Genomic DNA, 26022 nt, shown 5'->3' on the forward strand with positions numbered 1-26022 from the left:
TGTGTTTTTCTCAACAAAAAATATTCCAAGTAAGTATTTCAGGAGGTTCACTAGTTCCAATTGGAAGGTTATCTCTCGATTGCTGGTGGATATTTTTTTATAATGTCACTCAAAATTGCAATTCAATTAGATGTTCAATCTTGATTTTTTTTCTTTATTGAAAGAAAAACCTACAAAACATTGGAAAAGTTCTCTAAATGTCAATTGACATTTAAAGCTCAGTAAAGAAAACAAAGCACCAAATTGCATTGAAAAATGTGAACTTTTGTCGTTTACTCTTAAGTATTTACATTATTATCTTGTTTACTTAAACTCAATTTTATTACATTTGTCAGTCAGTCAGTATGTCAGATTCATTCGTTCATCTGTCTGTCCGTTTGTCTCATTTAGACAATTCTGAGTTTTATATTTTTATTTCCAAAGAACCTTGACAAATATGTCATCAGTTTGTTGTTGCTGTTATTGCTTGGGAACAAGGTTATAACAATAATACCAACTTATTTGCATTAACGTCTGTCTCTTTGTGTGTGTGCGTGTGATTGCTTTAAATAATTCACATTTTTTTGAAAATACGAATATTTACCAAAGAAATGCAAATATTTAATGACAACTTGACTTGAACAAAACAAATATTAACACGGAGAATTATGTTAACTTTTGTTTAGAACAGTGAACAGCACACAGTTTGAACTTTAAGAGGGTCATTTTTTTAAGATTGAAGTGAATCATTGTTGGTTGTAATAAAACAGCTGCAGTTGTTCATTATGGGTTTTTTATTAAGCGGAAATATATTTTAGTTTGGGTTAGGTTCAAAGGCCTGCGGGTTTTCTTTTTTGGCTCACAGCCTTGCGCCTACAACTGAGCTAGAAATTAAGGTGTGTGAGAAGCACAATCCAAAAATTTGTCCCTTACTTACTTTGATAGTCCGCTACTGAAGATTTGTCCCACAATCCGAATATAATTCTAATCCGTGGATCCAGAACTTTATTTTTTCCAACTTTGACTACCATACTTTAAGATATCATCGGTCACTTGTTTATTCCCTCGAAGCTTTGACCATCTCAATTTCTGTATAAAGAGAGTATAGTCATTTTTGGTAACTACTTACAAATCAAGCTACTAACCCATTATTTTAGCAAGGGCATGTCGTTATAAATAATTATTATATAGGCCCTTAAACTCGACAAATAAAGTAATAAAATATATCTTCTTTTTTATATTATTTTTAATAATTATAAATATTCTCAACAAGAATTAAAAATTATTAAAAAAATAAGTTACTGTGTTTTATTTATAAATGCACTAAAACAAGAAAATAATTTTTCGCTTAGCCTCAGTAAGTATATTCGTCTTTTTGATGAAATGTCTCAAATAAAACGCTTGCCGTTTAATTTTGTTTCCATTTTAAATTTAAGCGTTTTATTTGAGAGATTTCATCAAAAAGACGAATATACTTATTGAGGCTAAGCGAAAATTTTTTTTCTTGTTTTTAGTGCATTTATAAATAAAACACTGTAACGTAATCTTTCAATTATTTTTTAAATTTTTGTTAAACAAATTTTGTTAGACCACTGAGGACCCCATAAACAAATTACATCCAATTTAGGCAGAAAATTTAGATAAATACTTTAAAATTCCTGAAATCGGGTGGTATCGTTATTTGGCGGGGAAGTTTCTTCATCATTGGGGACCCCAAATGTCATTTTACAGACAATTCGGGATTAAAATGAAGATAAAATTCTCAAAATACCTTAAATCGGATGGTACTGCTATATGAGGACTATATGGAACAAGTAAAAAAGGCGTTAAGTTCGACCAGGCCGAACTTGTTATACCCTCCACCACGAGTTGTATTGAAGTAAACTGAAACACTTGGTTTTATTTCGTTTATGAATCAAATTTCAGCAAGTTCGGTAAAACATTGAGGTTAACCTTCAAAATACCGAAATTCGGGAGATACCGTTATATGGGGGCTATATCTAAACTTTGATCTATACCTACAATTTTCAGGCGGAAAGATTTTAGACTCAAAGAAAACTAAATACCAAATTTCAGATATTTCGGCAAAACCTTCAAAATATCGAAAATCAAGAGGTACGCTTCTATGGGAGATATAGAAACCCGCGGACCTATACTGATAATTCTCTTCTGAAATATTTTAAGACCACAAGACTAGATAACAAATTTCCGTCTTTCGGTGGGATATTGATGTCACAACCTTCAGAATTACGAAAATCGGGAGTTACCGTTTAATGGGGGCTATATAGAAACGTGGACCTCTACCGACGAATTTCAGTCGGAAAGGCTTTTGCCTCCATCAAAAGACTAAATACAACATTGCAGCCAGTTCCGTGGGTTGCTGTGGTCACAACCTTCAAAATACCGAAAATCGGGAGGTATCGTTCTATGGGTGCTATATGAAGGCGTGGACCTATACCGACAAATTTTTGGAAGAAAATTGTATACCTCCAACGATGACTAAGTACCAAATTTCAGTGATTTCGGTGTGATAATGAGGCTTAAACCCTCAAAATACCGAAAATCGGGAGGTACCGTTCTATGGGGCTATATGAAGGCGTGGACCTATACCAACAAATTTTTGGAAGAACATTGCATACCTCCAACGATGACTAAGTACCAAATTTCAGTCATTTCTTTGTGATAATGAGGCTTAAACCCTCAAAATACTGAAAATCGGGAGGTACCGTCCTATGGGTGCTATATGAAGGCGTGGACCTATAGCGAAAATTTTTTGGAAGAAGATTTTATACCTCCAACGATGACTAGGTACCATATTTCAGTCATTTCGGTGTTATAATGAGGCTTAAACCCTCAAAATACCGAAAAGCGGGAAGTATCGTTCTATGGGTGCTATATGAAGGCGTGGACCTTTACCGACAAATTTTTGGAAGAAAATTTTATACCTCCACCGTTGATTAAGTACCAAATTTCAGTCATTTCGGTGTGATAATGAGGCTTAAAACTTCAAAATACCGAAAATCGGGAGATGCCGTTCTATGGGGGCTATACTAAGGCGTGGACCTATACCGACAAGTTTCATATGGATCGTTTAATACACCAAATGAAGACCGAATACTAAATTTCAGCCATTTCGCTGGAATATTGAGGCCACAACCTTCAAAATACCGAAAATCGGGAGATGCCGTTCTATGGGGGCTATATGAAGGCGTGGACCTTTACCGACAAATTTCATACAAAATGTTTAGTACCCCAAATTAAGACCAAATACCAAATTTCAGCCATAGCGGTGCATTATTGTGGCCACAAACTTCAAAATACCGAAAATCGGTAGGTACCGTTCTATGGGGGCTATATGAAGGCGTGGACCTATACCGACAAATTTCATATAAAATGTTTAGTACCCCAAATGAAGACCAAATACCAAATTTCAGCCATTTCGGTGGATTATTTTGGCCAACACCTTCAAAATACCGAAAATCGGTAGGTACCGTTCTATGGGGGCTATATGAAGGCATGGGCCTATATCGACAAATTTCGTGGGGAAAGTTTTATACCACCGACGAAGACTAAGTACCAAATTTCAGCCATTTCGGGGTGATAATGAGGCTTAAACCTTCAAAATACCGAAAATCAGGTGGTACCGTTCTATGGGGGCTATATCAAAACGTGGACCGATATAGCCCATTTGCAATACCAAACATCCTAGGAGTAATAGAAACTTCTATATCAAATTACAAAACTCTATCTTTAACATTGCGAGCTGTATCTTGATTTCAACAGACGGACAGACGGATATGGTTGTTAGGGTTATGACTTTTTGACATTTTTCCTCAAAAATGATTTCCTGTAGCAGGGATGAATGAACTTTTGCCTATTAATCACTATGCTATCGTTTATTCCATTGAAATATAAAAAAAGTTCACGCACAAATCGATTTTAAAAAAAATTATTTTTTGAAAAAATATATGAAATGAAAAAAAAATTTTTCAAAAAATTATTTTTTGTTGCACGAATGAATAAATATAAGCCTACTAATAACTATAATAACGTTTATTTCATTCAAATATTTAAGAAGTCGCAAAAAAGTCACTTTGAAAAAATTTTAAATTTTTTGTTTTTTTGTTAAAAAATTATATTTTTGAATAAAAGCGTTTGCGACATTTTTACGATTCTCACAATTGAAGAAAAATAGTGAGAAATAAATTTTATGTCATTTTAATTATCTCATGTGGCTCTAAAGTTTGTTTTCAATTATATATCTGTTTTCAGCGACTTCAAAAAATTGTCCATAATTTTGATAAATTCAAATTTTAAAATTGAGGTTTTTTCACCCAATCAACTTATAATTAAGATTTTATGTAATCTTATGACAAAACTCACCACGCTATGATACAGGGATATGAGGTTGTAAAAAAGTCATAACCCTAATGGTTATATCGACTTAGAATTTCACCCTGATCAAGAATATATATACTTTATAGGTTCTCCGATGAATATTTCGATGTGTTACAAACGGAATGATAAACTTAACTATACCCTCCATATTATAGTGGAGGGTATAAAATTGGACCCATATTTGTTTTGGTTTCATATTCATGTATTGTCATTCAAATCAAAAAAGTGTGGAAAGTTATAGTTCGATTGGTCAACTGCAACTGTGTTAATAATTAGTTACTAGATTTAAATTAAGCAGACAGACAACAAAGCAAATTAAATAAAACACTGTAAAAAATAACGAAGTTAACGAACAGCTCTCATTTTTGTAATGTAAGAGCGAGATAGGGCGAAAACTTAAGTAAAATGTCCTTGTCCAAACTAAAAGAGCTATACGAACGAAAAGAGCTGAATGAACGATATAAATGAATGAGCTGGACATGGTTCCATTCGTTAATTTCACTGAATCGTTTCGTTGAACCAGTTCGTTCATGAACGACTGTTACACATTACATACACAGAACAAATATTTCAAGAATTTTTACATATTTTCCTTAGTGATTTAGCTTTTTCATACTGTACAGGTACCTCACATAAGATACATGTGCAGTTTCTTAAATCCATCCGAAAGCCAAAATCACTTTCCTATTTTTCCCTATATTTCCCCATTATTTCCTCTTTTGTTTGGTAAATGCTCTTAACTTTTTTCTCGTTTTCGACTCACCATCACATCACTGTAACAATAAACCACAGAAACAACCCCCACCATTGTCTCACCATCACACTGAGACTTCATCAACAAATCACAACACACACAACATCTACCACTGTCGCAACAATTGTTGTTAGTTAACTGACAAATCAAACAATTGCAGTGCGTTTGGTGTCGAAAAACAAAGTGGTTATCTGTACGAAATAGTTCGCATCTACAATTTTGTAGTTTTTTAATATAAAGGCAACATCTAATATCTCAGCCAATTGCTGATAGACTCAACATGTATGTACATATGGTTCGTATTGTTCTGCTATGCTCACAGACGATAACAACTACAGTGAAAATCACTAGAAGAAACGGTAAATTACAACAATACAATATAAATAATAATAATTAATAAAAAGCAGCAAAATTTGTCTCTGGTTTGGTTGGGTGGTGGTTGTTAGTCAATAAAAACAAAACAACTCGCCAAAATTGTGTTTTTTTCAATCTCTCAGAATAGACCAGTATTTTTTGCTTTATGAACGGCGTTCTTAAAATGCAGAAATTTGAACCTTGGCAAGATTTTATGAACACTATTCCTAAAATACAGTATTTTTTTGTAGTAATGAGTAAAAAATGCCTTATAGAATTTTAAAGAAATAAGAAATACATCTTTGTGTTTATTTCAGCTTTAGTCCATATTTTGTTGTATTCAAGTATTTGAATAACAACAAAATGTTTTACAGTGGATATGAAATTGATTAGTTGCGGGCGGAGGGTCGGGAATACTATAGTTTCAGTTGTCACCAAACAACTTCATCAGTTCCCTTTTCCGCCGACTCTGTATCGATAAACAGGTCAATAAGCCCATCCAGCAAATTAAACAAAATGAGAAATTTGCTATATGGCCCTAAAACTGATTACCCTACAATTTGAGTCGAACTAAACTTCTGCAGTCCAACAATAAAAAACGCCAACAACAATAATAGGCATCAGCACGGCCTTGTTGATCAATGCGTAATGCAAAAACAACAACTTTCTCGTTGTTTTACCACCGCTTATTGAAGCAACACACTATGTTCGTATTCTTTGCAATGCAAAGACGACATAAAAACAGTGGTGGATATAAAATTCTTTAGTTCGACTCAAATTGTAGGGTAATCAGTTTTAGGGCCATATAGCAAATTTCTCATTTTGTTTAATTTGCTGGATGGGCTTATTGACCTGTTTATCGATACAGAGTCGGCGGAAAAGGGAACTGATGAAGTTGTTTGGTGACAACTGAAACTATAGTATTCCCGACCCTCCGCCCGCAACTAATCAATTTCATATCCACTGTAAAACATTTTGTTGTTATTCAAATACTTGAATACAACAAAATATGGACTAAAGCTGAAATAAACACAAAGATGTAAAATTCTGCAGTCCAACAATAAAAAACGCCAACAACAATAATAGGCATCAGCACGGCCTTGTTGATCAATGCGTAATGCAAAAACAACAACTTTCTCGTTGTTTTACCCCCGCTTATTGAAGCAACACACTATGTTCGTATTCTTTGCAATGCAAAGACGACATAAAAACAGTGGTGGATATAAAATTCTTTAGTTCGACTCAAATTGTAGGGTAATCAGTTTTAGGGCCATATAGCAAATTTCTCATTTTGTTTAATTTGCTGGATGGGCTTATTGACCTGTTTATCGATACAGAGTCGGCGGAAAAGGGAACTGATGAAGTTGTTTGGTGACAACTGAAACTATAGTATTCCCGACCCTCCGCCCGCAACTAATCAATTTCATATCCACTGTAAAACATTTTGTTGTTATTCAAATACTTGAATACAACAAAATATGGACTAAAGCTGAAATAAACACAAAGATGTAAAATTCTGCAGTCCAACAATAAAAAAACGCCAACAGAAATAAGAAATAATAAATAGTAGCTTATGTACAGTACTTTATAATGGGTTATTCGACTCATGTGGCTACCAAGAAGTTGGTGGATAACTCGATACGTTTAAACTTGTGGCTCATACGACGCCGATATTCACAGTCACCCTTGATATTTGGTGTTCAGATAAATCTAACTTCAAAACTTATAAAGTTATAAACAAGTTTTTTGGCCTGTTTCTTTTCGAATTTATTATTGGCATTCTCTAATCATTTCTAATTTATTTGATAAAATTCGATGGTCTTTTAATGAAATTTATGAATGAATGCACAAATTTATTAGCCAGTCATTTAAAGATAATCACAACAAGTGATTGCTGGACATTTTATTGCTAGTAATTTATTTATTTTGTTTTTGTTTGTTTTAGTTTCTATTTTCAAGTATTTTTTGTGATACGGTTCGATTTTATTATGTGATTTTATTTCAATTGATGATGATAAACTGTGACTATGACTAGTCTTGTTAGTCGCCCCGCTCGATGACTAACATTCTAATTTAAGAGGTCTTATTAAATATTTCAAGTGTTGATTTGCACATTTTTGAAGTTGTTTTCAGGAAAAATATAATAAGTTTTGTTTTTCTAACTTTAAAGGTTGTCATCAGAAAATGATTAAAAGTTATCTTAGAAAACTAAATATTTATGTATAAAATATAATATCAGGCTATTTCACCAAATAATTGACCTATATTTAGTGAATTTTCTTTTCCAATTCTATGTTATGTTATGTTTTGTTAGTATTTTGTGTAAGAGTCGCACTTCAATATTAAAAACACAGAAATTTTGTAAATTATTTAGTTACTAAAAATGAAAATTGGTTATTAGTATTTAATTCCCATTTAAGTGAATTCACCATTCATACTTATTCTGGAGCTCATGTCGATATAAAATCTAAATAAAATATTAAAATAAAAATAAGACAACTGCTGAGGATTAGTGGCGACATGCAACACTTTAGTCTTCGCAGTCTTTCCCGAAATTTAATCAATTTAACGAAACTTTTTTAGTTATTTATTTTTTTTAATTTAAAATACAAACTGATATTGTGCTGAATTACTTTACCAATGCTATCTTCAACGCAGTAATTGTGACTGCGGCATTAATTGCTCTTTAAATAAAATCAATATAAGAGAACAATTTGAAAATTATTTAGTGAATTTCAAAATCTTTTAAGATTTGCCACCAACTTAAATATCGCAATCCACGATAATTACTGTATAATTAAAAAATACTTTAACACTATTCAATAATTTAAAACATAGCAATGCACATTTATTATATTTCTCCAGTTCCCACTTTAGATTTTTTTTCTCAAAGTCTTCAATAAACACATTATTTAACAATAATTTTCTAATTAAATTAACACTTGCTAAGAAGGTCTTGTGCAATTCACACGATTAACATTTGTTCTATTTGAATGGACATAACCGCAACTTAAAGTGAGCGGCTGTTGACGACTTTCGTAATAAGTTTTCAATGAAGGAAAAAAATGTTCATTGAAATGTTATTGAAAAAAAAGCGCACATACTCTACAGAAATGCTTTACGCATCATTACTTAAGGGGAAAAACAATTTCCCATGGTAATGAACCGTCTTTTCAGACTTATTTTTTATAAGAAAAAATAACTACATCATAGAATTTCAAACATTAAAATCAGTTGTTTAGTACCATGGCTCGTTCTTAGTGCGCCATGTGTAATACTCAATGTCGACTCTTATCCGAAGTTTAAGGATCCCGCGCCTAAAAATATACACCACACTCGTATGTTAGACTTAGATGGGTGTTAGCATGGCGGAATAAGAAGGCGTTCCATCAAAAACATCTGATCGTCATACTAGCGTTAAGGGGTTATTGCCACTTACAAATTTTACAAAATCGAAATATGTTTTAATTGGCTCATTTAAAGGTAGTGTTGGAAAAGAATATATTGCAAAAAATTATGTCGATTGGACAAACATTGGATGAGATATGAGCGTTAGAATGGAAAAAAATCATTGTGAGTTGTATGTAATATAGAAGTTTTAAACGCGGTTTTTTCGAAATTACATTTTTGAAATAGGTGCCCAGTGTGGCTGGAATACGGACGATCAGATCTTCATATGTTTTTGTGGGATAATTATAAAAAAATTAAAAATGGATATTTTTAATTCCGTTTTGCTTAAGGGCAAGATAGTTAGGTTCTTAATGATCCCACAAAAATATATGCTGATCGGTTCGTTCTCGAGCTACAGTGCGCACCGCAAACTGCTTTACCAAAAACAGTGTTTCGTTTTTTTCAAAAAAAAAAAAAAAAAAAAAAAAATTTCAAATAAACAAAAAAAAAAAAAACAGAAGAAAAATCGCCTTTCAAATGAAAACAAATTCTTCTAAAAAATTTTGGTAGATTTCTTTTAAAACAAAAATAAATACTTAATAAGTACGGCCCACAGAGGGTGTGTATCCGACTACAAATCCTAGGGTTGTGTGTTCAACGCTCACTGTCGGCACGCGAGCTTTTTGTTGGCAACATAAAGAACAAATGGTGCTGCACATGTTAGCGTTTAAACAAACCTTAATGTTCGTAAATATAGGCGAGTGTGTTCGACTACAAATCAGAAGATCGAATGATCAAATCCAGCAGAGAGCGGAATAAAATAAAATAAAATAAAAATGTGATGTGTATTGGAATTCTAAAAAAGTTTTTTAGCTTATTTTTCAACTTCTAGTGACCAAATAATGACTAGTTATTCTAGTGGCCATAGAATAACAAGTAATTCAGTGCGACATGCCCTTGTTAAAATAATACTACCAAAAAATACTATAAAAACCCATTATTAAGTAAAGCTGGGTTATAAAAATAAAGGATTAAACAAGGCCCTGCAAATTTCGAAGAAGGTTGCCCTTTTTATTTTTTATTATGTCAGAAAAGAAGCGGAACAAAAAATGGCAGCCGGCTTCTACTATACCGAGGCCTTTACACTACTCCCGATGCAACAAGTACCATCTCTCAATCATTCTACTAAACAATCACGAAACTCCGACTGTTAAATTTTCGTCCTGAGCAAAAGTCGATAGAACGATTCCTAAGATAACAAGATAAGAGGAGGTAACAATCATCCCTATGTAATCCAACGCATGTAAGCGGGTCCATAGAAAATTCATCATTCTTTATTATAACCACATGATTTGTTTTTAAAATACCCACACATCATCGATAACAGAACATAATTTTTGCACAAATATAATTTATTTTAATAATATAATTTATAATTTTTAATAATATAATTTATTTTTTTAGTTGTATCAATCATGTTTTAATTTTTTCATTCATTTATTAATTTTTCCTATAAAAATATTATCCGGATAACATTTTTCCTATAAAAATATTATGCGGATAACATTTTTCCTATAAATATATTACCCGGATAACATGTTTCCTATAAAAATATTAACCGGATAACATTTTTCCTATAAAAATATTATCCGGATAACATTTTTCCTATAAAAATATTATCCGGATAACATTTTTCCTATAAAAATATTATCCGGATAACATTTTTCCTATAAAAATATTATCCGGATAACATTTTTCCTATAAAAATATTATCCGGATAACATTTTTCCTATAAAAATATTATCCGGATAACATTTTTCCTATAAAAATATTATCCGGATAACATTTTTCCTATAAAAATATTACCCGGATAACATTTTTCCTATAAAAATATTACCCGGATAACATTTTTCCTATAAAAACATTATCCGGATAACATTTTTCCTATAAAAATATTATCCGGATAACATTTTTCCTATAAAAATATTATCCGCATAACATTTTTCCTATAAAAATATTATCCGGATAACATTTTTCCTATAAAAATATTATCCGGATAACATCTGTCCTATAAAAATATTATCTGGATAACATTTTTCCTATAAAAATATTATCCGGATAACATTTTTCCAATAAAAATATTATCCGGATAACATTTTTCCAATAAAAATATTATCCGGATAACATTTTTCCAATAAAAATATTATCCGGATAACATTTTTCCTATAAAAATATTATCCGGATAACATTTTTCCTATAAAAATATTATCCGGATAACATTTTTCCTATCAAAATATTATCCGGATAACATTTTTCCTATCAAAATATTATGCGGATAAAATTTTTCCTATAAAAATATTACCCGGATAACATTTTTCTATAAAAATATTATCCGGATAACATTTTTCCTATCAAAATTATTATCCGGATAACTTTTTTCCTATAAAAATATTATCCGCATAATATTTTTATAGGAAAAATATAAAAATATTATCCAAATAATATTCCTAACCGGATAACATTATTGCTATAAAAATATTATCATAATAATATTCCTAACCGAAGGGTGGGCGCCACCGTGGTGCAATGGTATGCACACCCGGATTGCACGCTGAAGGCCGTGGGTTAGATTCCCCTGCCAGCCAACGTCAAAAATTTCAACGGTGGCAAAAATTCCTATAAAAATATTATCCGGATAACATTTTTCCTATAAAAATATTATCCGGATACATCCCTATGTAATCCAACGCATGTAAGCGGGTCCATAGAAAATTCATCATTCTTTATTATAACCACATGATTTGTTTTTAAAATACCCACACATCATCGATAACAGAACATAATTTTTGCACAAATATAATTTATTTTAATAATATAATTTATAATTTTTAATAATATAATTTATTTTTTTAGTTGTATCAATCATGTCATAAATGACAAGTGGAACATTTCAAATGAAATAAGAAGCAGAATCGAAATGGCGAGAGAAGCTTTTGTAAAATACAAGAACATTTTTTTAAGTCATGATATTACTATAAAGTCAAAACTAAGATATCTGAAAACATATGTATGGTCTGTTTTGCTATATGGAGTCGAAATGTGGACCCTGAAGGCAGTTGACATGAAAAAACTTGAAGCTTTCGAGATGTGGACTTACAGGCGAATTCTCAAAATACCATGGACCAAGTTTGTAACGAACAATGAAGTACTGCGAAGAATACACCAAGAAAAAGAGCTTATACGTACAATAAAGAAACGAAAAACAGCATATCTTGGACACATCATGCGAAACAGCAAATACAAACTACTCCAAAACATCATCCGATGCAGAATAGAAGGCAGACAGTCCAGGGGAAGACAAGAGAAGTCTTGGATTAACAATATTCAGGAATGGACCGGCATAAATGATGCCTCAACTCTACTCAGCAGGTGCAGAAACCGACAATCTTTTGCTGAAATAATAAACAACTTATAAATACATATAATCACTTAATATAATGTAATATATTTTATGTAATTGCACTGATCGCCATAAATTCGTAAAACGAATAGGCAAATAAAGAAGAAGAAGAAATCATGTTTTAATTTTTTCATTCATTTATTAATTTTTCCTATAAAAATATTATCCGGATAACATTTTTCCTATAAAAATATTATGCGGATAACATTTTTCCTATAAATATATTACCCGGATAACATTTTTCCTATAAAAATATTATCCGGATAACATTTTTCCTATAAAAATATTATGCGGATAACATTTTTCCTATACAAATATTATCCAGATAAAATTTTTCTATAAAAATATTATCCGGATAACATTTTTCCTATAAAAATATTATCCGGATAAAATTTTTCCTATAAAAATATTATCCGGATAACATTTTTATCCGGATAACATTTTTCCTATAAAAATATTATCCGGATAACATTTGTCCTATAAAAATATCATCCGGATAACATTTTTCCTATAAAAATATCATACGGATAACATTTTTCCTATAAAAATAGAAATGCTTATAAGAATAGATATCAGAACATAATTTTTGCACAAAATTTAGATTTATAATATAATTTATTTTTTTAGTTGTGTTTGTGTTTCAATCACGTTTTAATTTATTCATATTTTTGCCAAAATCATATAGTAATAACTATTCTCAATCTCCTTCTCTCTATTCCTATAACACTATACGCTCTGGCGTAAGAATTTTTTTGTGCAAACACAAAAAATCAGGCGTAAATTTTTTGCCAAAATAAAAGAGTTAAACAACTTTTTGATTTGGTTGCTTGAAAAAAGTCAATGTATTTTTAACGTCGGCGACAGCGGGGTAACGTCATCCACTGTTTTATATTCTCTCCTACTTGAAAGCGTTTAGCCTTTGAGAAGGTCGTTTCTTACTTATCTTTACGGATGGTATTGCGTTTGTGTGTGAATTGTTTTTTTATATGGTACGGAGGAGGGTGGGGTGTTGTTTGGGGCGCAAACAAAATTAACACCATCAATGTGTTGTTAATTGAAATAACATTATGACAGATATTTTTAACAGTGAAGCTATAAAAACGTTTGTTTTTTTTTAAGAAATAACAATTGTTGGGTAACTTGCATGATGATGATAAGTTGGCACTTTAATTGAAGTGAGTCTATAAATAAAATACTATTTGAGAAGACTAATTAAATGGCGGTAGATTTGTGAGAGTTTAATTTTAATACAATCGTTACTTAGGGGGGGAATTGTAATTTAAATAAAAGGGAACAACTCAAAGTTTAAACTAAATAAAAAATATCTATAAATTTGACTGACTGGCCGTTCATCAACTTGCACAAAAATACACGTCTAAAGTGTGGATATTGAAATTTGGCATAAAGGTAGCTGCAAGTGCGAAGGTGCATCATAAGCCTTGCTTTAAGAATTTCGTCTTGGAAATTTACAATATGGCCAAAAATATCCTTGATATTTATTTCATTTAGTATTGTTGCATCTATTGCAGCTTTTGCTATAATTTATTGAGCTGTAGATACATATTATTCTTGTGTACTTTCACAAAATAGTACAGTTGTTTAGTTTTCCTATCATATCACGATACCCGACCTGCTTCTGTGATGTAATGTCAATGACTTGAGGATTTACCGGTGTTTATGACATCCGTATATATTTTTCTTAAATTAAAAATCACAATCATAATTTTATCATCTTTTTTGCTTTAAACCTTTAAGCATATTCATGTCATTTACTCCATTATCTATTGAGGCGCCATGTGGGTTGTTCGTGTTCAAACCCCTTTCTGATAAATTTAAACAAACATTTACACTATACTCCTTCATAACATATACCAAACAACAATATTTATCGAATATTCTTCACATAGTTTATATTGTCCGCCGCAACTCATTTGCCATGGTTGGATAACGACACATGCAAATTAATTGTCAGTGTAAATATTTGTTTAGCTTTTTCCTCTTCTTCTTCTGGTTTGCCACAGACATACCACCGACCAACAAGACCTTTTGGTAGCTGACACCACATATTGAAGATTTGGGTACAAATGTCTTTAATTTATTTCTGGAAAAGAGTTAAATGAATTTATATATTGTACTTTGGCCACATAGGTGGGATTTATTTAAGCCACTGACATTCTTTAATGGATGTGTTTGTTTTTCTTGGCTGCTTTTGTTTGTTTTCGTTGGCAAAATCTTTTACTTCCTTGTAATAAAAAAGAAGAGGGCAATGATGGAGATTTGTGTTTTTCTGTAAAAATAAAGTAAATCACTTTTAAAGTCACATACTCATGTTCTTCTTCTTGCCTTGGGCCGTTTAAGTTTTTTTTTTGGTTAATGACTTGATGTTCCAGATGTCTTTATGTTTTAGAGAAAATCGTGAATTCTTTTTCGCCAATGGAAGTTGAAACATAAGATGTTGTTTTTGAAATTAAAAATGAAATTTAAATCCCTCAACAAACAAGAGACATCGTGAAAGTTCTGAGTTATGTGGATTTCAAAAGGTTTTAATTGCCGGAATTTTTCTACTGTTCCTGTCTTGGAATAAGAATTTATGATCATATATTATCAACGACGGACTGAATTTGAAATTTATGAATATTTTCCGAATAAAATATTTTTTTAGTTGCAATTTTTCCTATAAAAATATTATGCGGATAACATTTGTCCTATGAGAATATCATCCGGATAGCATTTGTTCTATGAAAATATTATCCTGATAATATTTTTCTTATAAAAATATAAGCCGGATAACTTTTTTTCTAGGAAAATATTATCCGCATAACATTTTTCCTATAAAATTATTATGCGGATAAAATTTTTCCTATAAAAATATTATCCGGATAAAATTTGTCCTATAAAAATATTATCCGGATAAAATTTTTCCTATAAAAATATTATCTGGATAAAATTGTTCCTATAAAAATATTATCCGGATAAATTTTTTCCTATAAAAATAATATCCGGATAACATTTTTCCCATAAAAATATTATCCGGATAACATTTTTCCTATAAGAATATTATCCGCATAACATTTTTCCTATAAGAATATTATCCGGATAACATTTTTCCTGTAGGAATATTATCCGGATAACATTTTTCCTATAAAAAATATTATCCGGATAACATTTTTTTATAAAAATATTATCAGCTTAACATGTTTCCTATATAAATATTATACGGATAACATTTTTCCTATAAAAATATTATCTGGATAGCATTTTTTCTATAAAAGTATTATCCGGGTAACATTTTTCTTATAAAAATATTACCCGGATAACATTTTTCCTATAAAATTATTATCCGGATAACATTTTTCCTATAAAATTATTACCCGGATAACATTTTTCTATAAAAATATTATCCGGATAACATTTTCCCTTTAAAAATATTATGCGGTTAACATTTTTCCGATGAAAATATTATGCGGATAACATTTTTCCTATAAAAATATTATCCGGAGAGAGCTCATTTCATTATAATATTATCCTGCTAATATTTTTCCTATGATGATATTATCCGGGTAACATTTTTCATATGAAAATATTACCTGTATAAAAATATTATTTGAATAACATTTTTCCGATAAAAATATTATCCGGATAACGATGATCCTACACAAATATTATCCGGATAACATTTTTCCTATAAGAATATTATCCGGATAACATTTTTCCTATAAAAATATTGTTCAGAAAACATTTTTCCTATAAAAATATTATCCGGATAACATTTTACCTATGAAAATATTATCTGGATAACATTTTTCCTATAAAAATATTGTCCGGATAACATTTTTCCTATTAAAATATTATCCGGATAACATTTTCCCTATAAAAACATTATCCGGATAACATTTTTCCTATAAAAATATTATTCAGAAAACATTTTTCCTATAAAAATATTATCCGGATAACATTTTTCCTATGAAAGTATTATCTGGATAACATTTTTCCTATGAAAATATTATCTGGATAATATTTTTCCTATGAAAATATTATCCGGATAACATTTTTCCTATGAAAATATTATCCGGATAACATTTTTCCTATGAAAATATTATCCGGATAACATTTTTCCTATAAAAGTATTATCCGGATAACATTTTGCCTATAAAAATATTATCCGGATAACATATTGCCTATAATAATATTATCCGGATAACATTTTTCCTATAAAAGTATTATCCGCATAACATTTTTCCTATGACAATATTTTTCATATAAATAGTTTGCCTATGAAAATATTATTCAGATAATATTTTTCCTATGAAAATATTACGGATAAAATTTTTCTTATGAAAATATTATCCAGATAACATTTTTCCTATGAAAATATTTTCCGGATAACATTTTTCCTATGAAAATATTTTCCGGATAACATTTTTCCTATGAAAATGTTATCTGAATAATATTTTCATAGGAAAAATGTTGTCCGGATAATATTTTCATAGGAACAATTTTATCCGGATAACATTTTTCCTATAAAAATATTATCCGGATAACATTTTTCCTATAAAATATTATCCGGATAACATTTTTCCTTTAAAAATATTATCCGGATAACATTTTTCCTATAAAAATATTATCCGGATAACATTTTCCTATAAAAATATTATCCGGACAAAATTTTTCTTATAGAAATATTATCCGAATAACATTTTTCCTATAAAACTATTTTCCGGATAACATTTTTGTTATAAAAAAAATTATTAGAATAAATTGTTGTTCGGATTCCGCATATCTATTTTTGCTATAAAATTATTACCTGAATAACATTTTGTTAGTACCATTTGTTAGTTTAGAAAGTTGTTTGACACAATATCGCTCGAATTATAAATTTCCTCTATTCTATTACAAATCTATTTATGTATTTATCTGCAAACTCATAAATCCGTTATTAATGTAATGTAATTGTATCTATCTCTCTTTTTTGTATATTTTCAGGTAAATAACGGTAAAACATATTTATTTAACTCAGTGGTATGTTGTTGTTTGTGTTTTTTGTGTGTTTTTGGCCAACAATACAAACATAATTGCAAACCACATAAATCATGTTAACATCATGCATGCAACCAATATTCGGCTGTACAACATTAATAATGAACAAAACTGTCTGCTGATAGGAAGAAGGCATAGCAGCTAGTCGCGGACCCAATACCAAGAGGCAGTACACAAATTTGACCAGCCTAGCTAAAGAAAATGTGTAGCAAACAGACAAGCAAAACGTCATTATAACTAACAGCAACAGGTAATAAGATGCTGTTTTTGGACAAATACTTGGTCAAGAAAAAAAGCTAACGGTACAAAGCAGCAAAAATCAAAAGTTTGGAATTTGTTTAAGTAACAACGCCAAAGTTATTTGTGGAAGTGGATAAAAAAATGTCCACTGCCCAAAACATTTAAAATATTTACGAGCCGAAAAAGCAACTTGGCTTGCATCAAAGGAGTTCATAAAAATCGTTTCCTTCTACACTTGTTTTCATTAGCCAACCACCACCGACCAACCTGTGCCAAATGCTTGCATTCTTTGGGCGACCTGTTGCGGGATTTCCTATTAAAACGCCATCACATTAGCTATCTAGTATGTGTGCGCGCTGCATCTAAGGCAGTTGCACCTTTTGCTCTCGTACACTGTTCCAACTATTTTTCGTTGTGGCAACAACAGGTTTGATGGAAAAATAAACGGGATTTTTACTTTTCGCAATAATGTGTTTGAGTTTTTTCTGCTGATTTTGCTACATTGCAACATTATCGGCAATAAAAGCACCACCACAAGATTTTCGCAACACTCATGGTGCATAGCTAGCTTCTTGCCACATCGGGCAACGCATTTAAAAGTTTGCCAAAAACACAGAGCTCTTGTCTTGACCACTGTTCCATTACCGTTATCGACTCTTTGACGGTTCGTTCTTATGGTCAACGTAATGTTGAAGTATGTCTGTATGTGCGTGTACGTGTTTTCGGTTAAAAATTGCATCTGAAGCAAAAGGAGTTTTGAAAACAGTGTGGTGAAAAATAGGTATGTGTTAATTAATCTAATTAATTATTAAAATAAATTTAAATTTTTTTAGAAATATTATTATATATCTAGCTAACATTTTTCATATAAAAACATAATCCGGATAATATTTTTCCTATAAAAACATTATCCGGATAAAATTTTTCCTAAAAGAACATTATACGGATAACATTTTTCCTTTAAAAACATTATCCGGATAATATTTTTCCTATTAAAATATTATCCGCATAGCATTTTTCCTATAAAAATATTATCCGTATAACATTTTTTTTATAAAAATATTATTCGGATAACATTTTGCCTATAAAAATATTATCCGGATAACATTTTTCCTTTAAAATCATTTTCTGGATAACATTATTCCTATAAAAACATTATCCTATAAAAATATTATCCGGATACAATTGTTCCTACAAAAATAAAATTTTTGCTATAAAAATATATTTGGGTAAAATTTTTTTATAAAAATATTATCGGGATAACATTTTTCCTGGGAAAATATTATCGGGATAAAATTTGACCTATAGAAATATAATCCTCATAACATTTTTCCCATAAAAATATAATCCGGATAACATTTTTGCTATAAACATATTATAAGGATAACGTTTTTCCTATAAAAATAAATTTTCTGCAAAAAAAAATATTATTTGGGCAAAATGTTTTCTAAAAAAATATTATCGGGATAACATTCTTCCTATAAACATATTATCCGTATAACATTTTTTCTATAAAAATATTTTCCGGATAAAATTTCTCCTATAAAAAATATTATCTGTATTACATTTTTCCTTTGAAAATTTTATCCGGATAACGTTTTGCATATAAAAATATTATTTGGATAAAATTTTTCCTATATATTTTCCTATAAAAATATAATCCGGATAAAATTTTTCCTATAAAAATATTATCCGGATAAAATTTTTCCTATAAAAATATTATCCGGATAAAATTTTTCCTATAAAAATATTATCCGGATAAAATTTTTCCTATAAAAATATTATCCGGATAACATTTTTCCTATAAAAATATTATCCGGATAACATTTTTCCTATAAAAATATTATCCGGATGACATTTTTCCTATAAAAATATTATCCGGATAACATTTTTCCTATAAAAATATTATCCGGATAACATTCTTCCTATAAAACATTATCCGGATAACATTTTTATGGGAAAAAAGTAATCTGGATAATATTTTTATAGGAACATTTTTATCTTTCCTTATTTTTATTTGTTCCTATAAAAATATTATCCGGATAAAATTTTTCCTATAAAATAATTATCCGCATAACACTTCCGCATAATATTTTTAATATAAAAATACTATCCGGATAATATTTTTTAAGGAAAAAAGTAATCTGGATAATATTTTTATAGGAAAATTTTTATCTTTCCTTATTTTTATTTTTTCCTATAAAAAAATTATCTGGATAAAATTTGTCCTATAAAAAAATTATCCAGATAACATTTTTCCTATACAAATATTATCCGGATAAAATTTTTCCTATAAAAATATTATCCGGATAACATTTTTCCTATAAAAATATTACCCGGATAACATTTTTCCTATTATCCGGATAACATTTTTAGGGGAAATAAGTAATCTGGATAATATTTTTATAGGAAAATTTTTATCTTTCCTTATTTTTATTTTTTCCTATAAAATTATTATCCAGATAAAATTTTTTCTATAAAAAAATTATCCGGATAACATTTCCGGATAATGTTTTTCCTATAAAAATACTATCCGGATAATATTTTTTCGGAAAAAAGTAATCTGGATAATATTTTTATAGGAAAATTTGTATCTTTCCTTATTTTTATTTTATCCTATAAAAAAATTATCCGGATAAAATTTGTCCTATAAAAAATTATCCAGATAACATTTTTCCTATACCAATATTATCCGGACAACATTTTGCCTATACAAATATCCGGATTATCCGTATAATACTTATCCGTATAATACTTTTACAGAAAAAATGTTATCCGGATAACATTTTCCTATAAAAATATTATCCAAATTACACTTTTCATATAAAAACATAATCCGATAACATTTTTACTATGAAAATATTATCCGGTTGACATTTTTCCTATAAAAAATTTAATCCGAATAAGAATTTTCTTATGCAACTTTTTTCCGAATAATATTTTCCTCCGAAAACATTACCTTGATAACAGTTTTCTTACACAAATTTGATGCGGATACCATTTTATCCGGATAACATTTTCCCATAAAATTATTATTTAATATAATAATATAATATAAATGTTATTTACTATAAAAATAGTATCCGGATAACATGTTTCCTATAAAAATATTATCCGGATACCATTTTTCCTATAAAAATATTATCCGGATAGCATTTTTCCTATATAAATATTATCCGGATAGCATTTTTCCTATATAAATATTATCCGGATAACATTTTTGCATATAAAAATATTATCCGGATAAAATTTTTCCTATAAAAATATTACGCGGATAACATTTTTTCTATAAAAATATTATCCGGATAACATTTTTCCTATAAAAATATTATCCGGATAACATTTTTCCTATAAAATATTATCCGGATAACATTTTTTCTATAAAAATATTATCCGGATAACATTTTTTCTATAAAAATATTATCCGGATAACATTTTTTCTATAAAAATATTATCCGGATAACATTTTTTCTATAAAAATATTATCCGGATAACATTTTTTCTATAAAAATATTATCCGGATAACATTTTTTCTATAAAAATATTATCCGGATAACATTTTTTCTATAAAAATATTATCCGGATAACATTTTTTCTATAAAAATATTATCCGGATAACATTTTTTCTATAAAAATATTATCCGGATAACATTTTTTCTATAAAAATATTATCCGGATAACATTTTTCCTATAAAAATGTTACCTGGATAACGTTCTTACTATAAAAATAATATCCGTATACCATTTTTCATATAAAAATAATATCCGTATAACATTTATCCGCATAATAGTTTTCTTAGATGATTTTGTCCTTGTAACAAATTTTCTTTTTTCCCGGATAATATGTTTCCAATAACAATATCATACGGATCTTTTACAACATGGAGTCTCTTTATTCTGACGTTGTCTTATTTTGTTGCCGCGTTCTTAAGAATAACATATTTAAATACATTGTATGTAAAAAATGGTCACAGTATGGGTGGATCATTTGTTTGGCTTATACTGTCTAACAGAACTGACATGAGCTATGAAAAAAAGTTGCATGGAGCGCCAAATGTTGTTGTTGCCAATAAGTGTAGCATTCATCTCCATCTGCTGTTCCATACATCAGCTAAATAAAATAAGTAACAATGACTGCTGCTGTTATATTTCAACCATTGTCATTGTCGGCATTATGTCTCCTCTTGTATACAACAACTAGATGACAATCATCCTGCTAGCACCACATAGCTGGGGCTATTGTAAATGGCAACAATGTATACAGGTATGCATTCATTTTACTCCTATTTTGTGAAATAGTTTCATGATTTCATTTGGTGCCACTTGTATTGGCTGCACTGGCCCCCGCTTGGTGAAGAGGAGACATGTACGCGCCATGCACATTTGTTTTAGACATTTGATGATGGACAAGTTGTATAAATGTCATTGTTGTTACTGGTAGCCGGTGAATAGCGCACAAAAAAGAGAAGAATCAGTCTTCGATGAGCCGCGGCCAGAGATGGGAGTAGTCTCAAAAAACTGGGGAGGGAATATTTCTCTGATTGCACCATATAAACAATATACCATTGGCTACTGCAGTATGAACCATGTTGCAATGATTGCTGCTGCATCATGTGACATTGTTGCCGCGAGTTGTGTTTTTTATTTTCAAAAGTCTGCAATTGTTGCTTCTTTTTACCCCTTTGTCGGCTGTTACATTAATATTTGACATTTGATTTTGATGTATTTTTGTTTGTAGACAAACAAACAGACATCTTACATCTCAAACTGTTAGTCAAGAGAGTACCAAAAAGCAACAACCTGCCTGCCTGCTTTAGTAGTTGCCACATAACATGTGGCACCACCATATGATGTTGATGATAACTTACAGCACCAACTCCAACAAGTAAGATCTTCTTGGAAAAAATGGCTATGAGCCGAGTCATTCATTTAATGTGTCGTTTACGATATATGACTTCAATATTTTCTTAAGCGTAAAATTTCAAATTTCACCCTCCACACATGCTCTACTCTCCTCGGTCATTATAAATTTCTTCATAACTAGGCTATAGTTTTGTGATATCTTAAATCGAATGAATTGTAAATTTTAAGAGAGCAGATGATTTAAACACGCATTTAGTGTCTTATAGATAATCTCGTGTGGTTTTCAGTAATTTTCTTGGATTTCATCTTCCACAGCAAAATCATGGATTGGAGTTTCCTTCAACATGACTTTCTTCGTTCAATGTCCACAAATAGGCTGTTTGTTTGGAGAGTGTATGTTTGTGTGTAAATATGATCATGCCTTGTTGTCTGTCTTATTTCATTGTTGGCCGAAATGATGAATCATCAAATCATTTTCGGCTTATTGTTATGCCTCGTCATTATTTAAAGTCTTGACTTCCCATTCAATTGTTAGAGAATGTTAGCTGGGAGTTTCTTTGCAAATAATTTTGGTTACGTCCATGGATTTCTATATGAAATTAATTATTTTTTAGAAAATTGTTTTGTGGATAATCTTTTTATAGGAAACATGTAATTTAGGAAATATATTATCCAGATAATATTTTTATAGGAAACAGTTTATCCGGATCTTATTATTATCCGGATATTATTTTTGTTTGGAATAATTTTTTCCGGATACATTTTTTGGAAAAATTTAATCAGAATAATACTTTTATAGGAGAAATGTCGTACGGATAATATTTTTATAGCAAACATGTTATCCGGATATTATATTTACAATTTATTTTACTCAGATGATATTTTATTGGCAAAATATTATACGGATAATATTTTTACAGGAAGAATTTTAAACGGATACTTTTTGTAAGGGAAAATGTTATTCGTGTAAAATGTTTGTAGGAAAAATTTAATCTAAGTAAGGTTTTATAGAAAAAACGTTATCCGGATAATATTTTACAGGCAAATGTTATCCGTAATATTATTTTAGGAAAAAATGTTATCCAGATTTTATTAGTATAGTAAAAGGATTATACGGACAATATTTGTATAGAAAAACTGTTATCCGTACAATATTTTGTGTGGAAAAAAATGTTATCCGAAAATTTTTATATGCAAAATGTTATCCGGAAAATATTTTTAATGGAAACTTGTTATCCGGATAATATATTTATAGCAAACTCGCTATCCGGATAATATTTTTTATAGGAAGAAGGTTATGCGGATAATATTTTTTTAGGAAAAAGTTAACCGGATAATATTTTTGTAGGGAAAATGTTATCCGAATAAAATCTTTATAAAAAAATGTTATCCGGATCATATTTTAGAGGAAAAATATTATTCGGATAATAATGTTATTGTACAGATAATATTTTTACAGGAAGAACTTTAACCGGATACTTTTTGTAAGGGAAAATGTTTGTAGGAAAAATTTAATCTAAATAAGGTTTTATAGTAAAAATGTTATCCGTATAATATTTGTAAAGCAAGAATGTTAACTGGATAATATCTTTATAGGAAGAGTGTTATCCGGATCATATTTGTATAGGAAAAATATTATCCAGATAATATTTTTATAGGAAACATTTTATCCGGATGTTGTTATAGAAAGCAAATGCTTTTATAGAAAAAAATTAAAATAGAACAATGTTATCCGGACAATATTTTTATAGAAAAATGTTATTCGGATAAAAATTGTATAGAAAAAAATGTTATTCGGTTGATAATAAAAATAAAATAATAAAAATATTATTCGGATAATATTTTTCTATGAATAATCTTATCCGCGTATTAGATGTATATGAAAAATGTTATCCGCAAAATATTTTTTTATAGAAAAGTTTTATCCGAATAATAATTTTACAGAAAAAAATATCCGGATAATATTTTTATAAGAAAAATGTTATCCGCATAATATTTTTTGGGAAAATTGTTATCCAGATAATATTTTTATAGTTAACATGTTATCCGGACAATATTTTTATAAGAAATATGTTATCTGGATAATGTCCTTAAGGCAAAATGTTATCCGTATAATATTTCTATAGGAAAATATTATCCGGATAATAGTTTTATAGGAAAATTTTTATCGGGACATAATTTTTATAGGAACAATTTTACCCGGATAATATCTTTATAGGAAAAATTGTATCCGGATAATATTTTTATAGGAACAATTTTATTCGGATAATATTTTTATATGAAAAATGTTATCCGTATAATATTTTAATAGGAAACATTTTATTCGGTTAAGATTTTTATAAAATATTGTACTCAGATAATATTTTTGTAGGAAAAATGTTATCCGAATAATACTTTTATAGGAAAAATGTTATCCGCATAATATTTTTATAGTTAAATTTTATCCGGGTAATATTTTTATAGTTTATAGCAAAATTTGAAAAGGAAGAATGTTATCCGTATAATATTTTATAGGAAGTGTGTTATCCGGATAATATTTTTATAAGAAAATCTTTATCCGGTTGTTTTTATAAAAAAGTGTTATCCGAATGATAATTTTATAGAAAACATATTATTCGGATAACATTTTTCTAGGAATAATGTTATCCGTGTAATAATTATATATGAAAAATGTTATCCGGAAAATCTTTTTTATAGAAAAGTGTTATCCGAACAATAATTTTATAGAAAAAAAAAATTGTCCGGATAATATTTTTATAGGGAAAGTGTTATCCGGATAATATTGTATAGGACAAAATTTTATCCGGATAATATTTGTATAGTAAAAATATTACCCGAATAATATTTTAATTAGAAAAGTATTATCCGGATAATATTTTAATAGGAAAGTTTTTATCCGATTAAATGACAATTTTAGGACAAATTTTATCCAGATAATATTTTATAAGAAAAATTTTATTAGTATGATATTTTTATAGGAATAATTTTATTTGGATGATATGTTTATAGAAAAGATTTTGATTTATTTATAGGAAAAAATTTCCGTATTACTTTTTTTATAGGAACAAATTTATTTGAATGTTATGTTTATAGGAAAGATTTAGATTTATTTATAGGAAAAAATTTTCGAATAATATTTGTATAGAGAAAATGTTATCCGGATAATATTTTTATTGGAAAAAATTGTCCGGATAATATTTGTTTTGGAAAAATGGATTTCAGGCTAATATTTTCTAAGAAAAATATTATCCGGATAGGATTTTTATGGAAAAATGTTATCCGGATAGGATTTTTATGAAAAAATGTTATTCGGGTAATATTTTCTAAGAAAAATGTTATCCGGATAATATTTTTATAGAAAAAAAATTATCCGGATAATATTTTTATAGGAAACGGGTTATCAATAAAATATTTTTATAGGAAAAGTGGTATCCGGATAATATTTTATTGTGAAGATTCAATCCGCGTAACATTTTTATAGGGAAAATGTTAATATTTTATATTAAAAATGTTACCCGTATAATATTTTTATTAGAATAATGTTATC

The 26022-nt window shown here is 29.2% G+C and overlaps 1 protein-coding gene across 2 annotated transcripts in view; it reads left to right on the forward strand.

The window, feature by feature from the left end:
- The window catches only part of conu (Rho GTPase-activating protein conundrum), a 222351-nt gene that overhangs the window by 70164 nt on the left and 126165 nt on the right, over positions 1–26022 (forward strand). The window contains exon 1 of one of the 2 annotated variants that reach the window (XM_073957074.1): positions 17498–18393. The exons of the other annotated variant lie outside the window; for it this stretch is intronic. The gene's annotated coding sequence lies outside the window, so the exon portion shown is untranslated. Of the gene's footprint in view, positions 1–17497; positions 18394–26022 lie in introns of those variants that run through there. 2 annotated transcript variants of the gene reach the window in all.

Source organism: Musca autumnalis, unplaced genomic scaffold, assembly GCF_047663935.1.
Source record: "Musca autumnalis isolate F117 unplaced genomic scaffold, ASM4766393v1 scaffold_5, whole genome shotgun sequence".
In the NCBI taxonomy this organism is placed as follows: Eukaryota; Metazoa; Arthropoda; class Insecta; order Diptera; family Muscidae; genus Musca; species Musca autumnalis.